The sequence below is a fragment of the Microcaecilia unicolor genome, chromosome 2, assembly GCF_901765095.1.
Source record: "Microcaecilia unicolor chromosome 2, aMicUni1.1, whole genome shotgun sequence".
Classification (NCBI taxonomy): Eukaryota; Metazoa; Chordata; class Amphibia; order Gymnophiona; family Siphonopidae; genus Microcaecilia; species Microcaecilia unicolor.
In genome coordinates, this window is record NC_044032.1 from 598,831,873 (window position 1) to 598,850,082 (window position 18,210).

The window sequence follows — 18,210 nt, forward strand, 5'->3', positions numbered from 1 at the left end:
CATTATTCCATCGCCTGTGGACCCCCTAATGGAGACCACACAGAGAATCAATGCTTTTCTGGCTTAGTGGAATTAAAATACAAACATTTGCCAGTATAAACCTATCTGGTAATTATCAAATGATATCAATTAGAGTACTCTGTACTTAATTATCATTTTCTATTCATCATAGAGAACCTAATTTATCATTTGTTTTTCTCCATCCTGATATAATGAGAGAAACCCCCTGATGAATCATGCTATGAACAATAAGGCATTTTAAGCAGCTCATCACACCTGCTGTGTATGGCCTTCACACACTTTGCTTCTGAAGAACTGATGATAATTACAAAGGAGCATGATCACGATCCTCGGGTACCTACTCTCTTCCTGGAATTCAATTTGCGAGGCAGCTGGAAAAACAAAGGTTTGATATGCTATTTGATATGTACAATGTGTATTCCGTTTCCTTCCAAATCCATTCTTAGAGTGCCCTGGCAGCATAAAATATTTACACTCAGCAAAGCTCAGGACTCCTGCTGCTAGTTAGACTGTATGATTTCTACTCTTCATTTCAAAGTTAAGCCAAAAGGAACAAGAGGCAGAGCTCTGTAGTGGGCACCGATATACTTTGTGGACTGGTGTGATGCCTCTGGCCAAAGTGAAAGGCTTCCAACTACAGAAGTCATGATACTCGCAATGAGAACACTCCGGTGTCTTATCCTTATGCAGGTTTTGCTTATTACTCATTGTTTATTTATTTTATAAATCTTTCGCTATATTCTTTAGAGAATTAGGGACAGACATGGGAAGCAACTGCTTGCCCTGGAATTTGTTAGTGTTGAGTGTTGCCACGATTTGGGTTTCTGCCAGGTACTTGTCACCTGGCTTGGCCACTGTTTGGAAAACAGGATACTGGGCTAGATGGACCACTGGTCTGACCCAGTATGGCTACTTTTATGTTATTATGGGTCTTTTACTAAAGATTATCTCCAGTTATCTGCAGCAGGGCCCATAGGAATAAAATAGACCCTGCTGCAGATACCTCAAACTAATCTTTAATTAAAGACCTCCCCCCTTAACTACCAAAACTACTGTATAGAGAAAAAATTAATTTCTCAGTGGAGGAGTGGCCTAGTGGTTAGGGTGGTGGACGTTGGTCCTGAGGAACTGAGTTTGATTCCCGGCACAGGCAGTTCCTTGTGACTCTGGGCAAGTCACTTAACCCTCCCATTGCCCACCGCATAGAGCCTGCCATGAGTGGGAAAGTGTGGGGTACAAATGTAACAAAAATAATCATTACTTATTTTATTTGCTTTAGAAGAATATGGTTGTGTTTAATACTGGAAATTGAACTGTACAATCCACAGATTTACATATGTACAAATGCTGCTTAGAACTGAGCTGTTAGCCTCACAGACATTTCAACAAAGGGACAACATGTTTCAGAGATAAGAATTTACAAGGGATGCAGTCAGGAGTCACAGCACGGACTTACCGGGGGGGGAGGGGGGGGGGGGGGAGCATGGCAGATAACTTGAAAGAAAAGTGTAAGATATTGTGCTGCTAAGTACCCAGCTGAAACCACTATCCCACATAAATAGCAGATGGGTACACTCTGTTCTTGACCTTGACCAAGGCACCAGAAAGAAGCCAACAACTTGGCAAGGCTAAAAGACGAGGTCACAGTGCATGATACTTTTGAGAGAATCTTACTAAATGTAGGATAAGGGTGGTAGATGACCAAGTGGATCATTTTCAAAGCAAATAGACTTACAAAGCTACATAGGTTACCACGGGGTCATTTTCGAAAGAGAAAACCACCCAAAAAACGTCATAAAGCACCATTTGGATAGATTTCTTCTCAAAACGTCCAAATCGGTATTTTTGAAACCTGTTTTGCAGAGGTCTATCTATGCATTTCATTTGCAGTGCATCCAAATCTCAAAGGGACATGTTAGGGGTATTTTGAAGGTGGGATAAGGGTGTGCCTACCACTTGGATGTTTTACAGCCATGATGGAACAAAACCAAAACATTTAGGGTGAAAACTTCAACGTTTTGGTCTAGACCTGTTTTTCTAACGAATAAGACACAAAACGGTGCCCTAAATGGCCACTGGAGGGAATTAGGGATGACCCCCCTTCCTCCCTCCTACCCCCCCAAAAATGTGATTATAAATAGTACTCACCAGCCTCAATGACAGCCTCAGATGTTATAGCCAGGTCCATCAGAGCAGCATTTAGGTCCCCAGAGCAGTGTAGTGATGGGTGCAGTGCACAGTAGCCAGGTGGACCCAGACCCATACCTCCCCCTACCTGTTACGCTTGTGGTGGACACTGTGAGGCCTGCAAAACTCACCAGAAACCCATTGTTCCCACATGTAGGTGCTCCTTTCACCCATAAGGGCTATTGTAGTAGTGTACAGTTGGAGGTGGTGGGTTTTGGGGGGGGGGGGGCTCAGCAGACAAGATAAGGGAGCAACGGTGAGATATATACCTGGGAGCATTTATATGAAGTCCACAACAGTGCCCCTATGGGTGCCCCATTGCTCTCCTGGGATGTCTAGGGGATGAGTCTGCTTAAAATATTGGCCCCTGCTACATCCCAATGGCTTGATTTTGTGCATTTTTAACTTGTGAGGGTTTTTTTAAATGGCCTAGAAAGATAAACACACAAAGCACAAAACAGTATTTTTGAAAAAAAAAGACCATTTTTCTTTTTCAAAAATGGGTATATTTCCTATTCAGATTTGATATGTTTAGCACAAAATGTCCAAAGTACAACTTAGACGCACTATTGAAAATGCCCTTCCACGTAACTTTGTAAGTCCATGTGCTTTGATAATGAGCATCCAAGTGATTCCAAGCAAGCATGGTCGAGGTATGCAGGAATCATTCATGCTACCTAAAGGAATATACACCACACACCAACTAGGGTCTAGGTCAGTGGTTCCCAAACCTGGTCCTGGAGTCACCCCAGCCAGTTAGGTTTTCAAGATACCCACAATGAATATTCATGAGATAGTTTTGTATGCAATGGAGGCGGTGCATGCACATCTCTTTCATCAATATTCATTGTGGGTATCCTAAAAACTTGACTGGCTGTGGTGCCTCCAGGACCAGGTTTGGGAACCACTGGTCTAGGGTGTTCAAGCAAGATGGGAATAGGGCCCAATATGTAGTCTGCAGGAGCTCCTTTGACTGAAAGTGATGTCTCCCTACTACTACTACTACTATTTAGCATTTCTATAGCGCTACAAGGCGTACGCAAGACAGTCCCTGCTCAAAGAGTTTACAATCTAATAGACAAAAAATAAAGTAAGCAAATCAAATCAATTAATGTGAACAGGAAGGAAGAGAGGAGGGTAGGTGGAGGCGAGTGGTTACAAGTGGTTACGAGTCAAAAGCAATGTTAAAGAGGTGGGCTTTCAGTCTAGATTTAAAGGTGGCCAAGAATGGGGCAAGACGTAGGGGCTCAGGAAGTTTATTCCAGGCGTAGGGTGCAGCGAGACAGAAGGCGCGAAGTCTGGAGTTGGCAGTAGTGGAGAAGGGAACAGATAAGAAGGATTTATCCATGGAGCGGAGTGCATGGGAAAGGGGAGTAGGGAAGGACGAGTGTGGAGAGATACTGGGGAGCAGCAGAGTGAGTACATTTATAGGTTAGTAGAAGAAGTTTGAATAGGATGCGAAAACGGATAGGGAGCCAGTGAAGGGTCTTGAGGAGAGAGGTAGTATGAGTAAAGCGACCCTGGCGGAAGACGAGACGGGCAGCAGAGTTTTGAACCGACTGGAGAGGGGAGAGGTGACTAAGTGGGAGGCCAGCAAGAAGCAGATTGCAGTAGTCTAAACGAGTAGTCTCTTTCTAAATGGATAATAAGTAGCCACTGCTTCATCCCCTGCTGATGCTCAAGATGTAACTGGGCCCAGAAAGAAGGTGTAGTAGCTGTTGCACTGCAGCAATTAGAGCAGCAGATCACTAGCATGGAGGGAGAATTCAGGAGGCTAGGTTCTTGGGTCAATCCTGGAAAGAATGCTTCATGATTAGGAATGGAAGCCGGATCTGAATTTCTTTCTGTGCCTGCGCCCTGATCATTTGGTTGGACCTCTCCTTTTCATCTCCCTGTGGTCCTTGATGCTTTCCCATTTTGTATCTGTGAGGGACTTGGGGGATCTTTTACTAAAGATTAGCCCGAGCTATCTGCAGCAGGAGCATAGGAATAAAATGGGACCTGCTGCAGATAACTCGAGCGTTGGACCTGCTGTGTGTCTGGCTGAATTGCAGAACTACTATGCTAGGGTCAGGTGCATTATGGGAAAGTGAGGCTGTCTGCCCAGGAGGGAATGGCATCACAGTGTATGGCGTTAAAAGCTCTAGGTCAGAGCAGAAGGGAGAGACCCCAGGATGAGCAAGGTCCTGATACAGAGACCTTGGCAAGAGAGGCCTTGCAGGGAAAAAGGCCCTTATACTGAAACCTTGGGAAAAGACAGCAGGAGCTCAGAGTGTGACCTACCTGACTGCGTGTATAATAGCTGTCTACAGCCTCCAATAAATTGCCACAGAAGTGCCTGTTATGCTTCTTGCACCAGCAACAGCTCACAGCAGCCCCAGTCAGGCATTAACGAGAGGTGCAGACCTCCTGTTAGGTTTTCCAAGGTAAAGGTAGGGACTGTTTTTGTGCATGGGGTCAGAAAACGGCTGTGCATCTGCCTTGCATGCACATTATAATACTAATTAGCTCATTATAATACCTTTTAGATCATTTGCATTCTGTTTTCGTTAGCTGCTACCGTGACAGGAAAATGGCTCGGAGAACCCTTTTGTGCATGTCTCGTTTTACTACTTGCTCGCTAGACTGGCTAGAGCTGGTTTAAAAACCACGTTGCTGGCTTGTTAGGTTTAGAGCATCTAGCCCTGAGACTGTTCTGTAAAAGAAACGCCTTTTATGTTGAACTCATTCCTCCTGTCTGGCTGTATTATTGCTCCAGTCACACCCAAACCCACTCGGCATCTTGCAAGTCTTGGCAGTTTTGGTATTTTTTTTTTCTTAGCAAAAAGGAAAACCCCACGTACTTCAGGAATTAGGGCCGCCTTAGCAGTAGTGTAGGGTTTTTTCAAGGGGCTAAGGAGATTAGCTTCACCCCCAGAGAGGAACCTGAAGAAGTATAGTTAGCACTGGACAAGCAGTGGGTTTTTTTTTCTTTCCTTTTTTCCCTTGTTTGGCAAGTGCAGTGCTGACAGTGCAGCAGGAAAAATCTGGCCTGGAGTAGGCTGGGAAAGAAAAGCGTATGTTTGGGGCTTCAGAGTAAACTGCAGCTTGTTGCCACTGAGTGAGTGGAACAGAAAGAAAGCAGAAAGTTAAATGTGATTAGTAAACTGGGGGAGCTTACCTCATTAAGCACAGGGAGTGCAGCTGAGTGTAATTAGCAGAAACACTGGTAAAGAAAAAGCTTCTGTGGAAAGTGAAGCCAAGCGCTGCTGTTGGAGCTGCTAGTGGAATTTGCTTGTTAAATCAACTGAAAATTCTTTGAACAGACTTTATCCGTGGGATTGGAGAAGAGCGGATGTGGTCCCTCTTCTCAAAAGTAGTGATAGGGAAGAAGCTGGAAACTACAGGCCGGTAAGCCTCACTTCGGTTATTGGAAAATTAATGGAAGCAATGCTGAAGGAAAGGATAGTGAATTTCCTGGAAGCCAATAAGTTGCAAGATCTGAGACAACATGGTTTTACCAAAGGTAAATTGTGTCAAACGAATCTCATTGAATTCTTTGACTGGATGACTGGAGAATTGAATCATGGACGTGCTATAGACGTAATCTACTTAGATTTCAGCAAAGCTTTTGACACGGTTCCCCACAGGAGGCTCTTGAATAAACTTGACAGACTGAAGATAGGCCCCGACGTGGTGAACTGGATTAGGAACTGGTTGATAGACAGATGCCAGAGGGTGGTGGTTAATGGAATTCGCTTGGATGAGGGAAAGGTGAGCAGTGGAGTGCCTCAGGGATCGGTGCTGGGGTCGATTCAGTTCAATATATATGTGAGTGACATTGCTGAAGGGTTAGAAGGTAAACTTTGCCTTTTTGCGGATGATACCAAGATTTGTAACAGAGTGGACACCCCGGAGGGAGTGGAAAACATGAAAAAGGATCTGCAGAAGCTAGAAGAATGGTCTAAGGTTTGGCAATTAAAATTCAATGCAAAGAAATGCAAAGTGATGCACTTAGGGAGTAGAAATCCACGGGAGACGTATGTGTTAGGCGGTGAGAGTCTGATATGTACAGACGGGGAGAGGGATCTTGGGGTGAGAGTATCTGAGAATCTGAAGGTGATGAAACAGTGTGACAAGGTGGTGGCCGTAGCCAGAAGACTGCTAGGCTGTATAGAGAGAGGTGTGATGAAAGGAGCTGTTGATGCCCCTGTAGAAGTCATTGGTGAGGCCCCACCTGGAGTATTGTGTTCAGTTTTGGAGGGCGTATCTTGATAAGGATGTAAAAAGAATTGAAGCGGTGCAAAGAAAAGCTACAAAAATGGTATGGGATTTGCGTTACAAGACATATGAGGAGAGACTTGATGATCTGAACATGTAAACCCTAGAGGAAAGGAGAAACAGGGGTGATTTGATACAGACGTCCAAATATTTGAAAGGTATTAATCCGCAAACGAACCTTTGCCAGAAATGGGAAGGTGGTAGAACTAGAGGACATGAAATGAGGTTGAAGAGAAGCAGACTCAAGAAAAATGTCAGGAAGTATTTTTTCACGGAGAGTGGTGGATACTTGGATTGCCCTCCCGCGGGAGGTGGTGCAGATGAAAACGGTAGCGGAATTTTACAAATGCGTGGGATAAACATTAGGGAATACATGGGATACAAATCAAGGTCAGGTATACACATAAAGTAGCACATATAAGTTTATCTTGTTGGGCAGACTGGATAGACCATACAGGTCTTTCTCTGCTGTCATCTACTATGTTACTTTGAGGGGCATAATCGAATGGCGCCAGCCAAATCGATGGCCGGCCATCTTCGGGGCCGGCTCTGCATGGGGTGGAGTCAACCGTATTTTCAAAATATAGTTGGGGCCGGCTAAATCAACATTTAGGTCAAGTGTTAAGATCGCCAGGTGTAGAGCAGATGGCCGACTTCGGTTTTCAGCCATAATGGAAACCGGGCCCGGCCATCTCAAACCCAGTGAAATGCAAGGCATTTGAGCGTGGGAGGAGCCAGCATTTGTAGTGCACTGGCCCCCCTGACATGCCAGGACACCAACCGGGCACCCTAGGGGGCACTTCTAAAAATTAAAAAAAAAAAAAAAAGGTCCCAGGTGCATAGCTCCCTTACCTTGTGTGCTGAGCCCCCCAAATGCCCCCAAATCCCACTCCCCACAACTCTACACCATTACCATAGCCCTAAGGGGTGAAGGGGGGCACCTACATGTGGGTACAGTGGGATTTGGGGTTTTTTGGAGGGCTCAATATTAACCACCACAAGTGTAACAGGTAGGGGGAGATGGGCCTGGGTCCACCTGCCTGAGGTGCACTGCACCCACTAAATACTGCTCCAGGGACCTGCATACTGTTGTCAGGGAGCTGGGTATGACATTTGAGGCTGGCATAGAAGCTGGCAAAAAATGTTTTATTTTTTTTAGGGGGGTGGGAGGTGGTTGGTGACCACTGGGGGAGTAAGGGGAGGTGATCCCCGATTCCCTCCAGTAGTCATCTGGTCAATTTGGGCACTTTTGTTTTTACTTGGGTCCTAAAAATAAATGGACCAAGTCCAGCCGGTGAAATGCTCATCCGAGCCGGCTATCTTTTTTCCATTATAGGGTGAAGCCGGCCATCTCATAACCATGCCCCGCCCCCACTCCACCCCGTCCTGCCTTCTGTACCCTCCCTTGAAGGTTGGCCAGCTCCACGACGAAAAAGCAGTTGGCGCCGGCCAAGTTCGGCTTTCGATTATACCGATTTGGCTGGGATCAGGAGATCGCCGGCCGTCTCCCGATTTGTGTCGGAAAAGACCATGAGCGGCCATATTCAGACTGCTAATCGGTTAAGTGGCTAAAGTTAGGACAGCAAAAAGGCTGTCCTAACTTTAGTCATAAAGCTAAATGGGCAATGGTCTGAGTATTGGCCCAGTTAACTTCCAGGTTGTGGCATCGGACTTCCAAGTGCTCCCTCCCCCGTGATGCTGATCCTTCCTCCCTCCCACTTCCCATATTATGTAGGGCCAATCGAGCCACCCTACCTACCCCTACACCCTCCCATCCTTGTACAACCCCCCTAGCCTACCTTATCAAGTCTTGGTAGTCTAGTGGGGTCTAAATGGTAGGAGTGATGGCCACTCCCTCCTGCCCATCACAGCTCCATTAACAAAATGGCTTCTGTGACATGCAGTATAGCCACAATCTCATGGTATCTTCTATAATCTCATGGTATCTTCCCTAGAGCAAATATAAATGTCCACACCTGGATAGTGCAAGTAGGTGTGTAGATAGGCATATTTGATAGTCTATATGCATAGCTGTAAACTTTATCCATGCTCTGTCCATTTTCTGCCTCTGTATGTGTCTACCAGCAAAGCACTCACAATCATGTCATGTCATGGCACATACTTGTATGCCAGTTGATATTCTATGATACCATTTACCAGTGTAGATCATCATTTTCTCTGTAAAAATGCTTTAAAGGATTACCCTCCATGCATTTAATGTGGCAGTTAATACTAGCTGTTAATTTCCCACTTTAACTTTTTTTGTGCCCTGCATTAATAGCTAACATGCATTAAAAACTGTGTTAAATGCCTATCGCATTTTACTAAATAGGACCATAAGTACAACAGAGAAAACCAGATTTACTTTCTTAGGACAGTTAGTGAAATTTCAAACTGGGGATAAATCCTTGGCTATTGGACTTCAGGGCTAACAGAATCAGATAGAGCCCCACTTTACTTAGGGTGTCTTTTACAAAGTGCCAGTAAGCCCAATGCAGTCTTACCAAACACTAAACCAGGATTACTGCCAGTGGTAGTTCTGTCCTGAGCATGTGCCATTTCCTAGGGAAAAACCCTCTGAAAATGACTTGTGTGGTGGTAACCCAGCAGTAATCTGGCATCGACGCGTGCTGCCTGGTTACCGCGGGAGCCCTTATCGCCACCTCGGTGGGCTCCCTATTTCATAGTCATAGTTGTCTGGGGGGCTTTTTACCCAATGCAGTAAAAAGGCCCCGACACGTGGGAAAAATGCCCCTCACCACTAGCACAGAACCCTTTCCCACAGCTTGGTAAAAGGACACCCTAATCTTTTGACTTCCATTCATATAACCCCTCCAATGGTAGAAATTCACGCAAATCACTCCATGGTGTTCATCCACTCTTTGCTAATTAACTCTTATTGCCTCTTCCTTCTCTCTTTACCCTATGTAACAGTTCTGATCCTGAACTGTAGAGGTAAACCATAGAGTAGATTTGGGAAAACACTGATCCATATGGGTCTTTCAGACTATAATGCATTGTAGGGCTCCATTCCACTTCAGGGGGGGCTATGTGTTAATATGTATTTATGAGCTGGTTAAATCTGTCCAGGAGTCATGATAACTCTTGTTTGACTACACACCAACCTCATTTATTTTATTAAATTTACTATTTCTTAAATACATTAGGCATTGTGAGAAACATGATTTCCTGGCTAAGGCAGAGAACTTCAAAGGTGAAGCAGCTCAGTCACACAGATTGCCTTTTTGAAGCTCCAGTTGGCTCATCATCTATGTCCTGTCACAGGCAGATTTTAAACAAGATTGGATTTGATACATTTGGACTACTGCAATGAACTGTGTGCAGGACACTCAACTAAGTTCATTCATAGATGCAGTTTTGTTCCAAAATGCGGCTGACAGAATTGTATATGAGGCTGGCAGAAGAGAGTGAATTACTCCTTTATTAATAGAATTACATTGGCTCCCAGAACAGGCTCTGGGGAAATTCAATATTCTGGCATTAGTGTTTAGAGCATAGAAAGAATCTGGTCCAGGCAGCATACATAAGAAGTTGTTGATGCCAGTAGAAGCAAGCTAGATCATTACATTCATCCCAGGAGTGTGTGTTATACATTTTTTTCAGCATAGAACATAGAGGAAAATACTGGGGGTCCAAAGGGCCAGCCAGGTTTTCAGAATATCCCTAATGAATATGCATTTCACTAAATTGGGTAAAAATAATTTCCTATGGTTTACTGTTATTAAACATACAAATCACTATCAAATCAATTCAATTCTTGTATACTGCTAATATCCCCTTTCCAGGGTTCAGCGCGGTTTACGTTCTAGGTGAGACAGAAGCCGATAATGTTAGTGTGAGGTATGAGAACAATTAGAGATTGGTGTAATGCATGAGACCAAAAACATTATAGAAAAGGGTACTAGATGATACTAGGAGGTATTTTTCTGTTCTGATGGCAATAGGTAGAGAGTTCTATATTTTAACTCCAAGTACAGGGAAAAGAGACCTGAAAATCTTCTGATTTCAAATTGTCTTTTGAAATGGTGACGCTAGCACCAGTTATTATTTCAGTCTGTTAGACTGAACCAAACATAATGAAGTGGTCTTAGCAGTTCAGAGGTGAAACCCTGTAAGATTTGAAAATCTAAACAAGCAGCTTTGAACCTGAGTCTTTCTTCTATGGGAAGCCAGTGCAGTTTGTTAAGATGAGTTGAAACAGTAGTATATCTATTCAATCTGTATATTTGTCTAGTAGCTGTATTCTGTATGATTTGCAGTTTTTTTTCTTATATTGACACAATATGAAGAAATAGAACATTGCAGTAGTGAGGTAGGACTAACATTTGGACTAATAGTGCAAAGGCTTTTTGGTCAAAGAATGATCTGACTTAGACATAGCTGTCTCACATGATTCCTATTTCTTCTTTATTCTATGTGAAATATATTCATATAAAATTTAAGACTTACTCATCTCTTTCCATGAATATATTTTAAAACACTCCCTTGCACTCCACATTCATACCATCTATACCAGTATACATACCCTCATATTCCACCTTACTTTTGGGATTATATGCACATTATCTAATATTACAATAAAAATAATTTGGATTATAAAATCTACTTTCCTCAATCTATACACTCGAAAGTATCAATAATACATTTAACAACCAACAATCTTAATCCTCATTTAGTAAATATTATTTCCATGTTATTTCAGTTTTCATGCATTCCATGTTATCCTTCAACCATGTTCTTATATTCTTATATACTAAATCCTTTCCTTCATGTCATTTAGATCTTCTCAAATCACCAGTTCTTCTCCAAATGTTCTCTGTACATAGCCCTAAAAAACCTTAATTACTGTTCCACATTCTCTACATCAGGCAAACTGTGACAGCGTCTTGTTGTCCACCTCCTTAAACTTTTCCTCTGTAAACCCAATATAGCTCTGTGTTTCACGATACCGCGTCATTAGGGATTTAACTAAAATAAATTAAACACAGACAAGAGCTGAGACATATTACAACACAAAAAAACCACTATTCTTATTCTACCTAAAACTACTTCTATTATCATACTTTACAGTACTTTTCTCCTCTCTTGGACACAATACCGGGGTATGCCAACACAGATAAAGGAGCAATGGTGCCAATGTTACAAAAAATGCCAACGCATGTGCACTTTTTATCCTTCAATAGCAGTGAAGCATATTGTCATGCCCTTCGATTTGTGGGCCATTCTGTTTCCTTATTTAGACCCTTCGAGGCCACCGCATCCCATTCAAAAATTATTCTTTGCTCCAATCGCCATAACCTTTGTGAGACATTGCCTCCTATATTATGATCTACTTGTATCAACACCACAAATCTTAAATCATGTATGTCATGTGATTTTGCGACCCAGTGCTCCACTAACAGAGCCTCCATATGCTTTAACTTAATATTGCTCAAATGATAGGTCAGTCAAAACTTTATTTTTCTAATCGTTTGTCCAATGTACCAGAGCTCACACGGGCACCTGATTCTATATTTAACACATGATGAATTGTAACCTAGGGGTTAATAAAATAAATAAAATTACCTGAGTTGTCCCAGAGTTCAGTTGTGGCCAGCAGCGCAGGTCCTTGGAATTTGCTGAGGGCTGAGCTTCTGTTGGCTTGGCAACAGCAGCTGGCAATTAACAGAAGAAGCTGAAGCACTGTGAGTGAAAGGATGTGTTTTTGAAGGCTCTGTGTGAGAGAGATATGAAACAGTGTTAAAGTAATTTAGAAAAGGTTTAATGTGAAAGAGAATAATTGAGACCTAGTTTGAGAGTGACCTGTACAGGAGAATGGCTGTGGGTCAGGACAGTAAGTGAACTGAATGAGAAATAGAGAAGAGTGACAGGGGGAAAGTGAGAGGGGGGTTTGGATGTGACAGGGAAGAAAGTGGAAGTGGGCTTTAAAACTGGGAAAGAGAAGTCATTGTTATTGGACTGAGTCTGTGTGCAGGTGAGTGCTGTACAGAATTAACCCAGACAGCAGGTTGGAATATTCAGCGCATTCATAGTATAGTGATGCTGAATTTCTTTAAACAGTAGAAAGAGTTTAGACATTAATGATATTACAAACAGAGTTTAACCAGATGCTATCAGTTTTCTCCTCAGAGAGGAGTTACCTGTGAGTAAGGAGAAGTTTTGCAAAAGTGTTTTATGCTGATTTGGTGATAGAATGTTGCGTGACAGGGTGAAGATGAAAGGTTTGACTGTGAGAGGAGCATAGAGTCTGTGCAAAAGCTTCCTCCAGCATCATTAGATTAGGGACTACACAGTGAGAAATAGATTGGAAAGGTAAAAATATTTTAGTTAGTTTTGTTTAAATTAGTGAGTTGGCCACAGTATTATGAAACATATTTAAAGTCACCATAGAGAAGTTTTTGGAAGAATCAGGGAAGTCAGGGTTTTGCCTCCCAGTCTGTTTTTTTTTTTTTTTAGAGAGGTTTAGAAAGAAGAAAGCAACTACAAAGAAGCACCGGTGAAGTCCAGTCCAGCATTCATGGGCCCCCACGCAAGAAAGGTTGGAACTGCAGCGACTACAGGGAAAAGAGGAAAACCAGCTAAGTAACTGGGAAGTAAAAGTTTAAAGCTATACTTACCTGAGGGGAAGTCCGGAGTCCTGAACCTAAGGAAACAAAAAAGTGACAACAAAGTATCAAATTCTGGTTAAGTGTAAGGAAATGAAACAGTAAAGAAACCAGCTGTAACTGGCAGTTAGAAAGTAAAAAAAATATGCAAGAAAAAGGAACTTATCTGATGCTGTTGTTGGTAGGATAGCTTGTGTTGACTGAAAAAGGGAGAATACAAGAAACATTTGTATATTTTTCAAGCGAAGCAGTTATACTGTTATTTAAGTATTCAGAGTTAAGCTTAGTGGAAAATGTTGTGCTAAAAAATTATTACAATTCTGTTGGAAACAAATAAACTTTATATTTTGCAATTATCCAAACTGGTTTCCTTCAAATGCAGAATCTATCCTAAACTTAGTTTTTTATTCCTTTCCTGCCCTTTGAGGATGGGAGACGAAGTTAGTTGATTTGTACCTCCTTCCGGTTTTGGCAGAGAGTTCCTGAGTGTGGGCCACGGCTACTGACCATCAACCCTCAGAGAACCTACAGCCAACATCGCTTGCCTTACCAGGGAGGGCTGGTCACAGAATTGCAATCTTTTAGCATGTAGGAAAAATTGTTTTTCCTTCTTTTTATTAGGAATTTCTATATGTTGAGTTAACAATGCAAGTGAGCAATATCTACATCTTTTACTTTTTTCATGTCCTCCAATCTGATCTTTCAAATATCTGTTCTTATTATTTATAGATAATCTTTCCCCTAAATTTAGGCCCTCATGGTTACATCCCTTTGGGTTTGTATTATTCTTTTTTTCTTGTAGAGTTGATGTATAAGTTCATTTCTTAGTTTCTGACTAGTGTGTTTGCAGAGTTTCTCTGCATAGTCAGAATTGTAAGTAGTAGCCAAAGGATTTTTGATCCTCAGTCCATTGGGAATGATGTCATTCTTCTTGCAGATTGTCAGAAAGTAAAGATGACTGTTCACTTTTGTTTCTTTTTCCAAAAGTTTGTTCATTTGCTTTTTCATGCGGCTGTATGCGGTATCTTCCATCTTAAGTCGAGGAGTGTGGTAGCCGTGTTAGTCCACTCTTAAGGTTATCAATAGAAATCAAACAAAATAAAACATGGAAAAGAAAATAAGATGATACCTTTTTTATTGGACATAACTTAATACATTTCTTGATTAGCTTTCGAAGGTTGCCCTTCTTCCTCAGATCGGAAATAAGCAAATGTGCTAGCTGACAGTGTATATAAGTGAAAACATTCAAGCATTACTATGACAGTCTGACAGGGTGGGAGGAGGGGGGTGGGTAGGAAGTATGCATGGGGACATCAAAGCATATCATTGATATTCTAACAGGATGGGTGTGGCTAGGTGAGGGGAGGGTGATCAACAGAGACATACAGCTTTATGGTTTATAATGGGCTAGGAACCCCAGATCCTTGTTAAGTCCTTTCTGTTGGGTGTTAAAATATTCAATCATTCTGACTTCAAAGGTCTTACATTCTTGTATGGTTTTAAAGTTACCTTTCAGGATTCTCACTGTGAAGTCACTGGTACAGTGTCCTGGTCCTGTAAAATGTTGACCAACAGGCGTGGGAACCCTGCTGGCACCAGTATTGTTCATATGATGTCTATGTAAATTGAATCTTGTCTTAAGCATCTGGCCTGTTTCTCCAATATAGCACCTTCGTTACATTTTTTACACTGAATGATATATACCACATTGGAAGATGAGCAAGTGAAAGATCCCTTTATGTTGAATATCTTTCCTTTGTGGATGACTTTGGGGTCCTGTGAAATATTTTGGCATAGTTTGCAACTGGATAAATTACAGGGAAGTGTGCCCTTCTGTTCCTTTTCAGTCTGTGATGGAAGTTTACTTCTGATTAGCTTGTGTTTTAAATTGGGTGGCTGTCGGAAGGCCAGTACTGGTGGGGATGGGAATATCTCTTTCAGTAATTCATCCTCCTGGAGTATAGGTTGTAGATCTCTTATGATTTTCCTCAGTGTTTCCAGCTCTGGATTGTATGTCTCTACAAGCGGGATTCTGTCTGTGGATTTTTTCTTTTTGTACTGTAGCAGATTCTCCCTGGGTGTTTTGAGGGAGGAGGCAATATTCTTGGAGATTATTTTGGGGTTGTAGCCTTTCTGTTTGAAGGATTCAGTCAGGCTTTTAAGGTGTCTGTCTCTGTCCCCTGGGTCAGAGCAGATACGGTGGTATCTTGTGGCTTGGCTGTAAATGATGGATCTTTTTGTATGTGAAGGATGGAAGCTGGAGTTATGGAGGTAGCTGCATCTGTCTGTGGGTTTCTTGTATATAGAAAAAGCCTTGTTCTTTGAGAATTATATGCTCTTTTAAAGCTTTATGAACTACTCTAATTGGATTACCTCCTTTGTTTAAAATGTTGTTTCATTTCTACAGCCTGCCGTACATAACCTGCTATCTTTCAACATTGTGAGGTGATGACTCCTATAGTGAAGTAGTATATTTCTGATTTCTTAATACAAAATCTCTTTCAAAGTTGTTACATCTCCTCCCCATCTCCTCCCCATATCAATAAAACATCATCACTATATGATTTCCATTGTTTAATATGTGATCTATAGTGACTCTGATATATATACTTATTCTCATATTCTACCATATATAGGCAGACTACTGTGGCCCCCATGGCAACCCCCTTAACCTGCAAAAAATATTTCTGTTCAAATCTGAAATAAATTCTTGTAATAACCATTTCTTCCATTTTACATAAAAATTCTATTTGTTTTTCTGAAATATCCAATTTTACTATTTTTATATCTCTTTGAGGTATATTAGTATAGAGAGAATTCATGTCAAGTGTGACCAAAATTATCTCTTGTTCTCTACCAAACTCCATTTGATATAATAATTGCAACAAATGAGCAAAGTTTCTAACAAAGGATATTTTGTATAGCCGGACGTAAATGGAAATCTAAATACTGAGATAATGGTTCAAATATAGATCCATTAACTATGGGTCTACCTGGGGGTTTCTGGATATTTTTATGTATTTTAGGTACAAATCTGATATTAGGAATAGAGGGATATTGTCTAAATGCAAAAATATAGCCCTGAACTTGCTCTAGAGCCTTCAAAATTGTATTTATAGTGTCCACTCTTAAAAAAAATTAACTTTTTATCGAAGATCTGCTCTCATACAATGGCTCAGTCAACCTCTTGCGATGGTTAAGTTCTGAACTTTTTTGATAGCAGATTCTAAACAGAAATTGGAGGGTCTATTATGGATTATTGTTGTCCTATTCCACCAGCGATAGTCTTAGGATTTGATTATCATGAGGGTAAAGTTTTCTAGTAATTCACATCTGGCATGTTTTTGCAGACAAGGAGAGCTTCAGCAGCGTATCTTTTGAGTTCACAACAGGGCAATAACTAGGATGTTATCCTCCTCCTCCTCCTCAGTGAAGGATCTGCTGTGTGATCATAGTAGTGGACCCACCCATACTTCCTATAAAGTGAATGCAGAAGAAGCAAGCTATCTATGTTGCTCCCCTTGTCTAACCTATGCACACTTAGGATGCCCTATTGCTCTCCTGGGATGTCTGGGGGATCAGTCTGCTAAAAATGCTGGCTTCTACTACATCCCAATGATTAGATTTTTCTACATTTTGTACTTTTTGTTTTTTAAATGGACCAAAAAGCACAAAACGTCCAAACCACAAAACCTTGTTTGAAAACAGTATTTTTGAAAAAAAAAAAAAAGATGTTTTTGTTTTTTGAAAATGACCTTCTTTCCTATTCAGATTTTGGACATTTTTTGCAAAACGTGGAAAGTCGGACTTACACATCATATCAAAAATGCCCCTCCATGTCTTAGCAACTTCCTCCCTAATTTAAATTACTTTTAATTAAAAATTCACTGCACCACCTCCCATGGATGTGCTTTGGAAATGGATCAGACCAACCACCTGTTTTCACTATCGAACTATCCTTGCTTCTAGAGACATGTGGAGGGGCATAATCGAACGCGAACGCCTATCTCCATGGTCGTCTATGTCCGAAACCGGGTACGTGAAGAGGCGGGATAGACCGTATTTTCGAAAAAAATGGACGTTTTTCAGCTGGGCGTTTGGTTTTTTTATCGATAATGGAAACTAAAAACGCCTAGCAAAACGTCCTAATCCGAGCCATTTGGTCATGGGAGGGGCCACGATTCGTAGTACACTCGCCCCCATGACTTGCCAGGACACCAACTGGGCACCCTAGAGGTCCATGTGGTGGACTTCAGACAACGCTCCCACATGCATATCTCCATTACCACGGGTGCTGAGCACCCAACCCCCCCTCCCCCAAAACCCACTACCCACAAATGTACAACACTACTATAGCTCAGGGGTGAAGGGGGCACCTACATGTGGGTACAGTGGGTTTTGGAGACCTCCCATTTACCAGCACAAGTGTTACAGGTAGGGGGGGATGGGCCTGGGTCCACCTGGCTGAAGTGCACTGCGGTACCCACTAAAAGTGCTCCAGGGACCTGCATACACGCAGGCCTCTAGGACTTGTTGCTGCTATATAACATTGGCACACCAGTTGACACCTGAAGACTAATCTCTCCGAAAACGTCCTTTATTGGAATAAGCACGCTTACTCACAGTTAACTGCAGATCAGACGTTGTGCCCCACTGGCAATGAGTCTCACTGGTACTGAGATTAGCAGTAGGTCAGAGCTGGCAGAATGGTGTACAATGCCCTCTTTCAGCCACATTCAAGGTAAGAACTAAGTTCTGTAACGTGGCTAACACATGAAAGGGATCTAAAGCTGGCTTACAAAAATGGCCACTACCTCATGGACTACCGGAAACAAAACAGGGCACACTCTGACCCAGTAAGCAGGGGGAAAAGCACCATGGGAGTAGAGCCTACCAACTACCAACATCGTGAGCATTTGCCACAAGCTAGTGGAATCACGGAGCCCAATACCCTACACCCACCACAATGCATTGCTGATGTGACTCTGCAGTGCGCATAACAGAAAGGGTGTCACACTCACCCGAGAGCCACATCAGAACCAGGGAAAGACTGTCACAGGATAGAACACATTCTGCTGTCATGGAGGTGAGTACGGCATTTGAGGCTGGCATAGAG

General features: G+C 42.2%; 1 long non-coding RNA gene across 1 annotated transcript; it reads right to left on the reverse strand.

Moving 5' to 3' along the window:
• Window positions 1-4,820: 4,820 nt before the first annotated feature.
• On the reverse strand, window positions 4,821-17,592 carry LOC115462735. The gene is made up of 3 exons (XR_003940940.1): window positions 17,582-17,592; window positions 8,702-8,704; window positions 4,821-4,898 (listed from the first exon to the last, which is right to left on the reverse strand). It is a non-coding gene; the product is annotated as an uncharacterized LOC115462735 (long non-coding RNA).
• Window positions 17,593-18,210: the final 618 nt, after the last annotated feature.